Source organism: Panthera leo, chromosome B1 (assembly GCF_018350215.1).
Source record: "Panthera leo isolate Ple1 chromosome B1, P.leo_Ple1_pat1.1, whole genome shotgun sequence".
Classification (NCBI taxonomy): Eukaryota; Metazoa; Chordata; class Mammalia; order Carnivora; family Felidae; genus Panthera; species Panthera leo.
In genome coordinates, this window is record NC_056682.1 from 155,704,701 (window position 1) to 155,720,363 (window position 15,663).

At 36.1% G+C, this 15,663-nt stretch overlaps 1 pseudogene; it reads left to right on the forward strand.

Moving 5' to 3' along the window:
* Window positions 1-1,425: 1,425 nt before the first annotated feature.
* Window positions 1,426-15,663, forward strand: part of LOC122218507 — a 32,059-nt pseudogene continuing 17,821 nt past the window's right edge.

The window sequence follows — 15,663 nt, forward strand, 5'->3', positions numbered from 1 at the left end:
TAATTCATAAACCCTTAAAATCAGTATGCAAAATTATGGGTATATGCATACGTGTGGTGAGAAAAATGTTCATAACCTTTATTGGTTTCTTAAGTGGGGTTCATGATCTATTAAAAAGCTAAGGACTAGGGGCGCCTGGGTGGCTCAGTCGGTTAAGTGTCCGACTTCAGCTCAGGTCACAATCTCGCGGTCCGTGAGTTCGAGCCTCGTGTTGGGCTCTGGGCTGATGGCTCAGAGCCTGGAGCCTGCTTCCGATTCTGTGTCTCCCTCTCTCTCTGCCCCTCCCCTGTTCATGCTCTGTCTCTCTCTGTCTCAAAAATAAATAAAACATTAAAAAAAAATTTATAAAAAAAAAAAAGCTAAGGACTAAACACTACTTTAATAGTAATGTTTTAAAAGAGACAGAATAACAATTTTCTGGTGGACTGGGGAATGAAAAGGATACAGGTTGCCAAGTTAGATTGCTTTCCAGCCATTCTGACTGAATTTGCCACAATAGTATTTCGTTTTTAGTTAAAGGAAGTTGGCACAACACATATAATCACAAAAATGTTCACAATATCAAATACAAACAATTCTAGGGCTAATCATCTTGTGGGTCCTTTTCTGTTGCGTCTCTACATCGAATTGGGCCGAAGTTTGGCAAATTACGACCCATGGTCTAAATCTGACCCACAGTCTGTTTTTATATGGTCTGCCAGCTAAGAAAGCTTTTACATTTTTTGGAGAATTTGCAACAGAAAGCCTATGCATCCTGTAAAGTCTGTATATCCTGTAAAGATATATACTTTATGTTCCTTTATAGAAAAGTTCAATACCCCCAATCAGTGAATTAGACAATTCAGTAAGTCTTTTGGACAGTAGCTAATATTTATTAAGGGCTACAAATTGCCTGGTTATGTCCTGGAGCTGGTGATACATCAGTGAGAAAAAAAATGACCCAGATTATTTGCTTTTACGAATCTCATTTAGAGGTTATTTAGAGGACACAAAAATAAAATAGCAGATGAATAAATTGAATCAATTTTATAGTATGTTCGAAAGGAATAAATATTGTGGAGAAAAATGGAGCAGGATATGGGAATTTGGAAATTTTGAGGGACGAGTGAGATTAGCTCTTGAAAAGGTGGTTAGAGTTGACCTCACTCAGAAGGTAATATTGGTGCAGACTTGAAGGAGATAAGGAGATAAAAGTGTAGCAAACAGTCAGTGCAAAGACCCTGAGGTTGTATCTGATGTTCAATAAAGGTGGAGGAGAACAATTAAAAACTGACTTTTTGCATTGATAAGCCATGTGTCAGTCTCTCTCAGGCACAGTTTCTCTTAAGCATATATAGTTTAAATTTTGCCACAAGTAAATCTCTCTTTATGTTATGAAAATTCACCCAAGCTTAATGAATGAGTCGTCAGGGTTTCTGAATCAAAATGTTATCTGACAGAGCATCGAGCGGGCTCCGTCAGCAGCTCCTGCTGGGATGTACCCGCCACGACTCGGTGGAGTGTTGCAGAGTCGAGGGGAGCGACATCGGAGGAGCCGGATCTTGCTCGGGTATCAGGTTCAGGTCAAGGCAAAAAGTAGGCGCCACCGCCTCCTCCTGGGTCGTTGCTTCTGGTCCAAGCTTGGCGGTGTCCCGGGCTCCGGAAAGGAGGCCTGCGGAGGATCCAAACTGATGAGGTCTGGGGTGCCCCTAGGGGCGACAGAGGTGGCGGCTAGAGGAACCCCTGCGAACCGCCGCTCCGCCTTGGATTGAAGCACGTGTGGGTCAGCGCTGTCATTGGTCGTGGCGCGTCGAAAATCAGAGACCTCCAGGGGTGCCTTGGTGGCTCCGGTGAAGCTCTTACTTCAGCTGAGGTCGTGATCTCACAGTTCATGAGTTCGTGAGTTCCTGCCCCGCACTGGGCTCTGTGCTGACAGCTCAGAGCCTGGAGCCCGCTTCAGATTCTGTGCCTCCCCCACTCTCTGCCCCCATCCTGCTTGCGCTCTGTCTCTCCCTCTCTCTTTTTTTAAAGTTTATTTATTTTTGAGAGAGAGAGAGAGAGAGAGAGCAAGTAGCGGAGGGGCAGAGAGGGAGAGGGAGAGAAAGAATCCTAAGCAGGCTCCAGGCTCTGAGCTGTCAGCACAGAGCTTGACATGGGACTTGAACCCACAAACCCTGAGATCATGACCTGAGCCGAAATCGGATGCTCAACTGAGCCACCCACGCGCCGCTCTCTGTCTCTCTTTCTCTCAAAAGTAAATGAACATTAAAAATTTAAAAAAAAAAAAAAAAGCCTCTTAAAAAAAAAAAAAAAGACCTCCAAAGTACAACAAACAGGAAAATACAGATAATCAAAGATTATCTCCATGCACAGGTCAAAATTTTTGGCAGCAAGGCAATGAAGAAGAAGCCAAAACAGTGACAGATAATTTTCTTAAAAAAACAAAACAAAACAAAACACTAAAATTACAATGCAAAGCCCAGAATTGATATTGTTGCATTCCAACCTTCTGTGCGAAGACATGTAAGGACAGATAGTAATGTTACAGAGAATCAGCTATTCACTGATTGAGATCAAATTGGAGAAAATGCTTTGAAATGCAGGGAGGGAATGGGAAGATTTACCTCCAGTTAAGAAAAACTTTACATGGAGTCAGAAACAACAAGTTCAGCGTCCAAGTGCAAGTAGACACTTGGAGGAAAGAAAATTTTGATATAATGTGTGATGACTTGAAAGATGGTCAGAAGTGTCATATACCCAGTCCTACTTGTAAATTTGAGGATGTTTTTCAATGCAGGCATGGCCAATAGTTCTACAAGGAAAAGATCTTATAGGAGTAGCCCAAACTGGAACAGGGAAGACGTTGTCCTACTTAGTGCCTGGATTATCCATCTTGATTTACAGCCCATAATTAGAGAAAAAAAAGAACGGACCCAGAATGTTAGTTCTTACACCCACTAGGTAATTAGGTCTTCACGTAGAAGCAGAATGTTCTATGTATTCATATAAAGGCCTTAAAAGTGTTTGTATATATGGTGGTGGAGATAGAAATGGAAAAATACAATAACTGAAAAAAGGAGTAGATATTATCGTAACTCCTGGAAGACTGAATGATTTACAAATGAGTAACTGTTTCAATCTCAGAAGCATAACCTACTTGGTATTAGATGAAGTCGACAAGAAGCTAGACATGGGATTTGACCCCAGATAATAACGATTTTATTAGATGTGCACCCAGACAGGCAGACTATTATGACAAGTGCAACGTGGACATATGCTGTCCGTGGACTTGCACAATTTTATTTGAAAGAGCCAATGATTGTATATGTTGGTACTTTGGATCTTGTTGCTGTAAGTACCATGAAACAAAACATAATTGTCACCACAGAAGAAGAGAAATGAGCTCATATCCAAGCGTTTTTAGAAAACTTGTCTCCCAAGGACAAAGTCATAATGTTTGTGAGCAGAAAAGTTTGCTCATCAAGTGACCCAATTCTGTGACATGGATTGGTGGGAGTCCCTTCACGGCGACAGAAAACAGATGGCCAAGAGAGAACATTAGAAAAGTTTAAAACAGGTAGAGTAAGAATATTGATTGCTTCAGATTTGACATCTTGAGGTCTCAATGTCCATGATATCACACATGTCTATAATTATGATTTCCCTGGAACATCAAAGAATGTGTACATAGAGTAGGGTGCACTGAAAGAGTGGGGAGGACTTAACATCCATTACCCTCATCACTAGAAATGACTGGAGGGTTGCTGGTGAGTTAATATTCTGGGTATCTTCTTTGAGAAATATCTGTTCATGTTGTTTGTCTATTTTTTACTTGGATTAGTTTTTGGAGGGATGTTGAGTTTTATAAATTCTTTATATATTTTTGATACTAACCCTTTACTAGATATGTCACTTGAGCATATCTTCTCCCATTCTGTAGGTTGCCTTTTACCTTTGTTGATTGTTTCCTTTGCTCTGCAGAAGCGTTTTTCTTTGATGTAGTTCCAGAATTTGCTTTTCGTTTTTGTTTCCCTACTTGGGAGACATATTTAGAAAGAGGTTGCTATGGCTGATGTCAAAGAAGTTACTCTGTGTTCTCTTCTAGGATTTTTATGGGTTCCTTTCTCACATTTAGGTCTTTAATCCATTTGGGTTTATTTTGCGTATGGTGTAAGAAAGTGGTCTAATTTCATTCTTTTGCATGTAGCCGTCCATTGTTCTCAATACCATTTGTTTAAGATACTGCATTTTTCCCATTGGATATTCTTTCCTACTTTGTCAAAGATTATTGACCAAATAATTGGAGGTTTCTTTCTGGATGTTCTATTCTATTATATTGATCCATATGCCTATTTTTATGCCAGTACTCTATTTTGATTACTACAGGTTTGTAATATAACTCAAAGTCCAGAACTGTGATGCCTCCAGTTTTTCTTTTCTTTTTTTGTTTTTTAAGATCACTTTGTCTATTCAGAGTCTTTTGCAGTTCCATGCGTATTTTAGGGTTTTTTGTTCTAGCTCCGTGAAAAATGCTGTTGGTATTTTGATAGGGATTACATTAAATATGTACATTGCTTTGGGTAGTATAGACATTTTAACAATATTTGTTCTTTCAATCCGTGAGCATGGAATGTCTTTGCATTTCTTTGTGTTGTCTTGAATTTCTTTCATCAGTGTTTTATAGTTTTCAAAGTACAGATCTTTCACATCTTTGGTTAGGTTTATTCCTAGATATTTTGTTAATTTTGTTATTTTGAGTACAATTGTAAATGTGGGTTGTTTCCTTAATTTCTCTTTCTGCTGCTTCATTATTAGTGTATAGAAATGCAACAGATTTCTGTGCATTGATTTTGTATTCTGCAACTTTACTGAGTTTGTTTATCAGTTCCAGCAGTTTTTTGGTGGAGTCTTTGTTGTTTATATGCTGTATTATGTCATCTGCAAATTGTGAAAGTTTTACTTTTTCCTTACTGATTTGGATTCCTTTTATTTCTTTTTGTTGTCTGATGGCTGTGGCTGGTACTTCTAGTACTATGTTGGTCATCCTGGTCATCCTGGTCTTGTTCCTTAACTTAGGGGAAAGCTCTCAGATTTTCTTCATTAAGGATGATGTTAACCGTTGGTTTTTCATAGATGGGCTTTATTATGTTGAAGTAAGTTCCTTCTAACCCTGTTTTGTTGAGGGTTTTTATTATGAATGGATATTGTACTTCATAAAATGCTTTTTCTGCATCTATTGAAATGATTATGTGGTCCTTATCCTTCCTCTTACTGATGTGATGTATTGCATTGATTGATTTGTGGATGTGGAACCACCCTTGAAACCCAGGAATAAATCCCACTTGATCGTGATGATAATTTTTTTAATGTATTGTAAAATTTGATTTGCTAGTATTTTATTGAGAATTTTCAAATCTATGTTCATCAGGGATATTGGCCTGTAGTTTCTTTTTTAGTGGTGTCTCTATCTGGTTTTGGTATTGGGGTAACATTGGCCTCATAGAATGGATTTGGAAGTTTTCCTTTCTTTTCTATTTTTTGCAATAGTTTGAGAAGAAAAGTTATTAACTCTTCTTTAAGTGTTTGGTAGAATTTGCCTGTGAAGCCATCTGGGCCAGGACTTTTGTTTGTTGTGAGTTTTTTGATTACTGATTCAGTCTTCTTGGCTGGTAATCAGTCTGTTCAAATTATCTATTTCTTCCTGTTTCTGTTTTGGTAGTTTATATGTTTCTAATAATTTATCTGTTTCTTGTAGGTTGTCCAATCTGTTGACATAGTTCATATTATTGTCTTATAATTGTACTTCTATGATGTTGGATGTCATTTCTCCTCTCTTTTATTTTGTTTGAGTCATTTTTCTTTTCATCTTGATAAGTCTGGGTAAAGATATATCAATTTTGTTGATTTTTTCAAAGAACCAGCTCCTGGTTTCATTGACCTGTTCTATTATTTTTTAGTTTCTATATCATTTATTTCTACTCTAATCTTTATTATTTCCTTCCTTCTACTGGTGTTAGGTTTTGTTTGTTGTTCTTTCTCTAGGTCCTTTAGGTATAAGTTTAGATTGTTTATTTGAGATTGTTCTTGATTCTTGAGTAGGTCTGTATTCCCATAAACTTCCTTCTTAGAACGACTTTTGTTGCATCTGAGAGGTTTTAGACTATTTTGTTTTCATTTTCATTTGTTTCCATGTACTTTTTCATTTCTTCCTTTATTCCTGGTTGACCCATTCATCGTTTAGTAGCATGTTATTTAAGCTCCATGTATTTGTAGTTTTTTTCAGAATTGTCCTTGTGGTTGACTTCTAGTTTCATAATGTTGTGGTCAGAAAATATGCATGGTATGATTTTGATTTACTTGAATTCGTCAAAGTTTGTTTTGTGGACTAGTATGTGATCTATTCTGGAGAATGTTCCATATCCACTTGAAAAGAATGTGTATTTTGCTGTTTCAGGATGGAATGTTCTGAATGTATCTGTTAAACCCATCTGTTCCAGTGTGTCATTCAAAGCCATTGCTTCCTTGTTAATGTTCTGTTTAGTTCATCTGTCCATTGATGTAAGTAGAGTGTTAAAGTCCCCTATTATTATTTATTATCTGTTAGTACCTTTATGTTTGTTATTAACTGGTTTATGTATTTGGGTGCTTCTATGTTGGGTGCATAAATATTTACACTTGCTGTATTTTCTTGTTGGATTGTCCCCTTTATTATTATATAGTACCCTTCTTTTGTCTCTTGTTACAGTCTTTGTTTTAAAGTCTATTTTGTCCAATGTCAAGTATTGCTACTCTGGTTTTCTTTTGCTGTTCATTTGCATGATGCATGTTTCTTCATCCTCTCACTTTCAATCTGCAGGTGTCTTTAGGTCTAAAATGGATCTCTTGTAGGCACACACAAAAATATTTTTATCGACTTTTCTTAATGATCATGCCTGCATGATATGTTGAGAATTTGTATGGATGTCTGCACTATTCAGTACAGTACTAGCTACATGTGACTATTTAAATTTAAATTATAATTAACAAAAGTAAGCATTCTGTTCTTTAGTTGTACTAACCACATTTCAAATGCATAATAGCTACATGTGACAGTAGTTACTATATGGAACAGCATAGATTATAGAGCATTTCCATTATCACAGAAATTTCATTGGAGAGTGCTGCCCTAACAGAAATACTGAATACACTTAATAGAACTTTTCTGAAGAATTGAGATTATAAGAATGAAGTTGCCTCCAAAGACAAGTATTTCACCTAAGGGAATAATATATGAGGAAAATTGGTCATTCAACCAGATAATACTTTGCATATTGTAAGCATTCTATAAATTTTTGAATGATGTCTACATGAGGGAGCAATGTTGCATTATCACCAAGTAATTCTAATCAACTTTCCTGAAATATAGTCTAGTGTTATCTTCTTTTTCCAGAAAAACGCACAATTTAAGTAAATTATTACTTTTAGAACTGATATGTTGACTCCATCCTCTTTTGAATCTTTAGCCTCTGTCTTTTTAATTAGATTATTTCTAGATATTTACTATGTTATTTACATATTAAATGCCCAGAAATTATCCTTATTTCAAAAATCTGGCCAGAAATGATATAAAAACAAAGTATTTTATGTCTACCTGAAGATGGTCATCCCCCCTTGAAAAGTAATGTTCTGTGCTCTAAGACAGCACTGTGATTCCTTTAATTAAGAGAAGATAATTTTTTAGCACCATAATTGAGGCCAGCACTGGAGCAGGAAGTCATTTTGGCTCCGGATTAAAGAAATATTAACTGCTTGGCCCCTGAAGACTCAAAGGCCGACTAGAAAAATGATAAACTTCAAAGTACCATCCCATAGATTGTGATGGTCTTTGAAGAAACCTAGACATGAAAATACTGGCTTCACCCTAGACATGCCAAAGTTCCTCAGCTACTGCAAAATTTAAGGTCAATAAGAAAAAGATTATGAAATAGGTTTTCCGTATATGGAACAAATAAATGTGAAAGCCCTGAGATTTGTATATTAGATTGGTTGTAACTGGTAACATGTTGTAATAGAGATCACAAAATAGAATTGATAAACTTAAGCTGGGGAGAATCCTATTTTTTTTTAAAAAAGGAAACTAACAGTGATGGACAGAAGAGGTCACACGTTGCTATTTTCCTAGTTTACTTCTAGATTCATGTGAAAAATGATTCATGATTCTAGCTTCATGTGAAAAATATAAAAACATATAGCAAATTTAGGTATGAAAGGCCAAAGAATGAAATAATGTTTCTAAAGGGACTTTAATACACCCAGACTATAGCATTTATAAACTAGGACATGCTACCCCCTGGTTCACTTCCAGACCATTGCTCAGTGTACTGAGAAACATGACCACATACTGACTGGCACATGTTCAGAACTTGACGATTTGACACGGGAAAAATATTTTCATATTTAAGTGTACATTTGGCAAATAGAAGTATTAACAATAAGACTGTGGGTAACTTGCCGTATGTTTTATACAACGGGTACTTATTGATCTTATAAACAGAGAAGAGCACAGAGCTGAATATTTTACAATTGAAAACCCTCGCTTACTTTCTAATATAATTTTTTTTCCTTAGTTCGATAGACATAACAAAGGGCACAGAGCCTAAATAGTTCTGTTAGTCTATGCCATGAATGGTAAATGGATGCTACCCATATCATTGGACCTACATTTCAAAGTGTATGTGAAATGTTTGTACTGTTAATATGTCCAGAGTTTCCCAGGTGAAACATAAACTTTGAAACATAAACTGCCAGGTTTCCAGTGTAAGGTGTTTTTTTTTTTTTTTTTTTTTTTTTTTTTTTTTTTTTTTTTTAAGCAGAGCAATAGGACTAAACAAAATATTTTAGCTTCTCTAAATATTTCTCCCCTTACCTTGCATCTCACCCTTTGGTTGGTCAGTAAAATGCTGCTAAAGTAAAAGAAATTTCTGATACTTTCACTAAAATGTGCTACAGTTATGTCCTGGATCTAAAATTGTAGGACAAGAGGACAAATAGATACCCAGAAACAATTATTAAAAGACACAAAGAAAAACAACAACTAATACCTAGGTAGCCTTGCATCCTGTAGATTTTGGATGAAGTTGTTACAAAATGCTTTTGTTGCTATCCAGAAGATGGTGGGAGAAAATACAGCCTTAATTCAGGTCGCATAATCATTTTCCGTTAAATGTTTAGAAGTCCTGCTTTCTTCCACAGCACAACAATTACACAGCAGAGCATAATTATTTTACAGTCAATTGAGTACACCAAATGGGCATATTTATGAAACCTGATTTATACTTCATGCTTGCAACACTACATGAAGCGTGGCTTTACCTCCCACCAAACCTGCAGTCAGTAAAACCGTCAGAAGGACTCTTTGCTTCAGCTCCAAAGCAAAATAACTGAAGTTTGAGCAATCCTTTTGAAATGTTGGTACCGCACTTAGCTTTTTCCTATCAAGTGTACTGCAAAGAGGAAAGGCAAAGAAAGCAATGTGGTATCTGTGGACAGGTTCCATAAAAGTTTTATGGCTTTAGTTCATGCCCTGATTCTTGCTGTGGTGAGCAAGTACATTTTTCATTAACCTATCCCACAAAGCAATGAGACAGTCTACATTTAAGTGATGACCTTCTCCATATAAGCTCAAACTTGTTTTCCTTGTACTTCAATAACTAATAATTATTTATGAAGGTTTGCATAATTACCTAAGATACTGCAGGAGTTTGGTCACATTGTGACCTTCATAAGAACTTCTTGGAACATGGTATTTCCAAATTTTTGAAGAGATACTCTAATTCCTTGTCTTTTTTTCTCACACATTTATATAGTTGGCAATGAGGCATCAATTCACAGTGATGACTTACTGGTACCATCAGTGAGTTTAAGGAGGCCTCTGTAAATATTTAAATTAGGCATTTCTGTTTTAGATGCAAAAAAAGTCCAGGCTGCTGTTCTAATGCAATTACAGAAAAACTAAATAATAGGTGATTTTGTTGAATTTGCTGATTAATCATGTGTAATGTCTATGTTTTTCTTATTAATTGCTTTATCTTAACTGCATAAGAATATCTTCTTTTGGAATAATTCTTTTGGAATTAATGAGCAAACTGTGGAGTCCCGGGTTTATCGGTAATTCTTTATCTTCAGGGTCTGAGCACGGCCTAATATGGGGACTATAAAACAAGATTCCTCTATGTGTTATTGACTTCCAAATGAAAAAAAAATTATTCACTCCTTTCATAAGACCTGTGCACAGCAGCTCATGTTGATGGCCTCCAAGCACAGTAAACTAACACATTAGGGTAAACAGATGTTTTCTCTATTAACAGTATCAACCATCTGGCTGCAGGCCAAATCAAGTCTGGGAAGTAATTTCAACTGGCCTGTCTGTTAATGCGAAAACTGACTGAACAGTCTCTCCTGCTCATCTTCCCATCCTGCAAAGGATGTTTCTTCCAGTGTATGATTCATGGAAGAACAGGAAGGAGAGAGATCATTTCAAAGAGTTAATTAATTCTTAGTTGCAATTTTATTCAATTATCTGTTTAAAATATAAAATGTACAGCATTAAAGATGCTAAGATCTAAACTAAGTATGATGTAGAAAATTAGGGAAAATGTAGAGATAAATTTTCTTAAACACTGGAATCAGCTGCGGTATCTAATTTAATCTTTATTTAAAGAACCCAGTCCCTGGGAGACCATGAAACTAGGTTGCCAACTGCCTACTAAAAAAATAAAGGAACAAAAGTAACTTTTGCTAAAAAGAGGTAAAATCATGACCATCTCACATGTTACTTATTTTTGGTCATTAAATATTGTTTATTCAGATATAATTGCCTTAGTTCATTTTATCTTTCATATAGTAATGATTCTTGAATTATATCAATGCAATATTAATACAGACATTATCTCTTAACCTAACCTAAACAAATCAGAATAAAACAAAGGAAAATTATAATTCATAATATCATTTGCACAGATGTAAAATCTCAAGTAAGATTTAGTAAAAATTAATTTCTTTCATTTATTCCCAGATACTTGTGATAAATACCCACCTTTGCAGAATTTCCTTTTGTTCTTATTTCTTAGTTCTTTCTTTGCCTCTAAATCATTTTCTTTTCCTAACCATATTAGCTATATATATAGTGGAAAATTGAATCCCAAGAAGACACATCTTTATAAATGGATGAATAATTCTCCTGGGCTAGAAATTATTTAACTGATACTGAGCTACAGAATGGTATCTTCACGAGGCTAAAACTAATACAACTATTTCTTGTCCTATCTGTAGACAGACTAGAGTTTAATTAGGAATTCTGTGGTTTTTTAAAAATGTTTATTATTTATTGAGAGAGAGAGAGAGAGAGAGAGAGAGAGACAGAGAGTGAGCAGGGGAGGGGCAGAGAGAGAGGGAGACAGAGAATCCCAAGCAGATTCCACACTGTCAGTACAGAGCTTGACATGGGGCTCGAACACACAAACTGTGAGTTGATGACCTGAGCCGAAACAAGAGTCAGAGGACTAACTGAGCCACTCAGGCGCCCCAGGAATTGTGTTTTAAGGAATCTAGTAGCAAGCTTATTTCTAGTGGTTTTCTAATGTTCCCACAAGATTTCCTGAGTTAATCAACTAACATAGACGTGCAGTATGAGGAAGGAGCTGCCAAAGCATGTTGCATAGTGTGGACAGAACGTGAGATGAGTAGATGTAGATGTAAATCCTGAATTAGGCACTTACAATTTGTCTATTCACTGAACAAACGCACACCCAAACTCCTTTTAAAAATTCATTAAAGTGCTGGGGCACATGGGTGGCTCAGTGAGTTAAGCGTCCGACTCTTGATTTCAGCTCAGGTCATGATCTCACAGTTTGTGAGATCGAACCCTGTGTTGGGCTCTGCACTGACAGCACAGAGCCTGCTTGGGATTCTCTCTCTCCTCTCTGCTCCTCTCTCTCGCTCTCTCTTAAAAATAAATAAGCATTAAATTAAAAAAACCTATTAAAATGCTTATTATGCTCCAGGTACTGTGTTTTAATATTTGGTATACCATAATGAAAAAGATTGACTAGACTCTCGACTTTCTTGAGTGTCTAGTCTAGTGGAGAAAATGTGTACCAACTGGCAACCTATCAAATAAAATAACTGAACATTGAGATCCATGCTGTGAAAAAGAAGAATAGAGCAATGTAACAGAAAGTAATAGGACTTGGGTTTTGTAGCTCAGTTGGTATTGATGGATCAGAAAGTACTTCTCTGAAGAAGGGGCATTTAAACTGAGACTCTAAATTGTAATGGAGGCAGCCATTTGGAAAATGACAGAAAGAATGATTGAGGCAATGAGGGTGTAATCTATAAGCCCATGAGAAGAAAGAGCTGAGCTCATTAGAAAGTTGAATGAAGGAAAATATGTCACCTCTTAGGTAAGATTTTAAACCTTTCAGAAAGCTTAGATGAGAGTCTGTAAAAATAGGTCTGGTGTGATCTGCCTCATATATTTGTTTGGGAATAATAATACCTAATGTATATTGATAAGTTCTATTTACCAGCACTATTTGAAGCGCTTGCTCTGAATTTCTAATTTAGATCCTATAACAAGACCTCTTCTCTGTCACTGTCTGTATTTATTTAGGTAAGGAAACAGATTTTTGGTAACTTAGGTAGTTAGTAAGTCAATCCAGCAATCTGACTCAAGAGATCATCCTCTTAGCAATAACATGAAATAATGTAGAAAAAGTTTCCAAGACATCATGCTTGTTCTTGTAAGTGTAGAAATTGTTGTTAGGAGCACCTAGGTAGCTCAGTCGGTTAAGCATCCCACTTCGGCTCAGGTCATGATCTCCTGGTTTGTGAGTTTAAGCCCCGCATTGGGCTCTGTGCTGACAGCTCAAAGGCTGGAGCCTGCTTTGGATTCTGTGTCCCTCTCTCTATCTGCCCCTCCCCTGCTCACGCGCTCTCTCTCTCTCTCTCTCAAAAATGGAATAAACATTAAAAATTTAAAAAAAAGAAATCGTTGTTATTATTATCAGTACTCTGACTGATATGTAAGTATTTCAGTCTGACCCAGCATTGATCTTTCCTACATGTATGTATAAAGTGATTAAATTTGTCTTTAAAACCAAAGTAATTTTGAGAGTGAAAGTGTTTGATTACATGGATACGACAGGCATTAACTAATACTGTCTTGGGATAGTATGGGATAAATGGCTGTTGTACCTAACATGTGAATTTGCCATCATTGGCCTGAGGTCACATTTGTAGTGAATACAGCAGCAGGCTACTGTTTCGTGAATTTCTTAAGCTGGGAGAGAATTTAGAGGCCATCAATTACAACATCTTGTTTTATAAATAATTTTCTTTTAAGGCCCAGAGAGATGAAATTACTTGCCCAAGATAAGAGCTGGTTAGTTCCAGAACTAGACTAGAAACTCAGTGATTTTTTTTTAGTATTCCTGGCTGCTTAAAGACAAATATGTATTTCTTTAGCTGGAACTGAATGGAATGGATAGAAATTTACTTATCCTATCACCCCACTGGCAGAGTGTTGTTTTTTTTTTTTTTTTTTTTTTAACTAGTAACTTGTATCATGAAGCCAGCCAGGATTCACAGACAATCCTAGGAACATTTTAGAGTAGGACCATCAGCAGTGTTATGGAATGTGGAATCAGAAGGCCCTAAATTAGGTTTTAGCTTTGACCTTGTCATTGTTTAATTTAAGGGCCTTAAGCCAGTTACTTACTCTTTCTAAGCCTTGATTTCCTCACTTTGAGAGAGAGGACTTGAAAAAAATCCCTTTGAAGTCCTTTTTTTTTCTTTTCTTTAAGTTATATAAGAACAATAGTCTGAGTTTGGGGAAGATAGTTGGTAAAGAGAAAAGTGAAGGTACCACAGACAGATTTCAATTTTGCCAAGGGCTAGTCTTGAGTCTGTTGCATGTTAAATCACATAGTTCTTGAACTGGATTAGTGAGTAGGTAGATAGAGATATTGATTAGGACACCAGTGATTATCCAGTAAATTATGCATGACTGAGTTTAAGTAGACCAACAGGATACTTTTGGACCATTTCCCACAAGACGAACTAACATTGACAGCTCATTTTCTGGAATCATGTGAGACTACTCAGGGGTTACAAATGGATAATAATGGGGATTTAAAAATTTAGATCCTAAAATAAAGGACAACTAAGGGCCTGGAAAAGAGTTCTACTATTGGAATTTGTTTTTAAGTTATTAATGTCCCGAGACATTTATTTGTCTCTACATTTTTATATAACATGGAAATAATTGCTAAGTGTTCATGTTGTTCAAGTCAGTGGTAACAATAAAAGAAATATAGGTAAATTTTTAGGTATTCAGTTCTAGAGTCAAATAAGTGGGTTTAAATAGTTGATTGCCTGATTTACAGGACGGTGGTGAGAATTTAGTGAGAAGGTGTACGTACTCAGTCACCCTAGTGTGCCTCAGCTGCATTGGCTTTCTTCCCCTTCTCTGATTGCATTACACCCTCTTCTCTTCTGTACCAAAACACAGAGATTGTGGAAAATATTGTAGATTGGCTTCCTCAACCTATGTTGTCTCTCTAATAGCATACCTTCCTTTAAACTAGAGTCTACAAAAATAAATAAATACCATATTTATTAGATTTCAATGTGTCAGGATTCCAATGAGACTGTCTTCCACCAAATAGATACACATATATGAGAGAAGGAAGGCAAGAATAAACATCTGGGACAAAGGCTAGTTGTTTCTTTTTATGAGAATTGTCTTGGAGGCCTTTTATTAAGGCCTGTTAAGAAGATTCTGCTATGTGAATGTATGAACATTTGGTTTTCATGACTGTCAAACAGCAGATGGTAGCATCAGTGACATCTCTGGTGATAGTGTTAGGCTTATCTTCTAGTTGGGTCATTTTGACTGTTTAGCATCAAGTTCAGTTCCCCGGACTTTTCCAAAGTTCTTTGAGTTAGTAAGAGGCTATAATAAGGGCTCTTTTGCATAAGTCAGCTAGAGTGGACTTTGTTGTCTGCAACTAAGAATCCTGAAGTAATACAGCAATTTTGAACAATGAAAGACAGAAGCCTCATTAACGTTTCTTAATATAAGATCATATTTATTCATATGTGTATTCCTTTGAAATAATTATTGAGCATAAGACACTGGGTTAGATGCTGCATATAAACTGGTGAATTAAAATAGGTATCAACCCTAGATATGGAAGCTAAAATCTATTGCAAGAGATATAATTAACAAGTAAATAAACAAATGAATATATGCTTGAATAATAATTAGTGCTCTGAAGAAAATCAGTAAGATATAATAATATAATAAAAGAAGCCATTTAAGTCAGAAGAGGTTCGCTGAAAGATGAAAAGAAGCTAGCTAGTAAGAATGTGGAAGGTGCATTTTCTGTGGTTCTGAATGGTGCACTAAGAGCTTCTGGTGAATTTTATAGTCACCAGTAAAATAATAGTTAAATAAGAGTGGTTAAATAAGTAAAACCTATAATTTGGCAGAAATCTGTAGCTATTTAGTCAACTAAATTTATAGAATGTAATACTGAAAACATAGAAACATAGAAAAGCCAGCAAGAATGACTTATTTCCGGTAACTGGCCACCTACATAATTATTATATCCAAATACCATAAAGAACCTCTTTTTTTCCTGA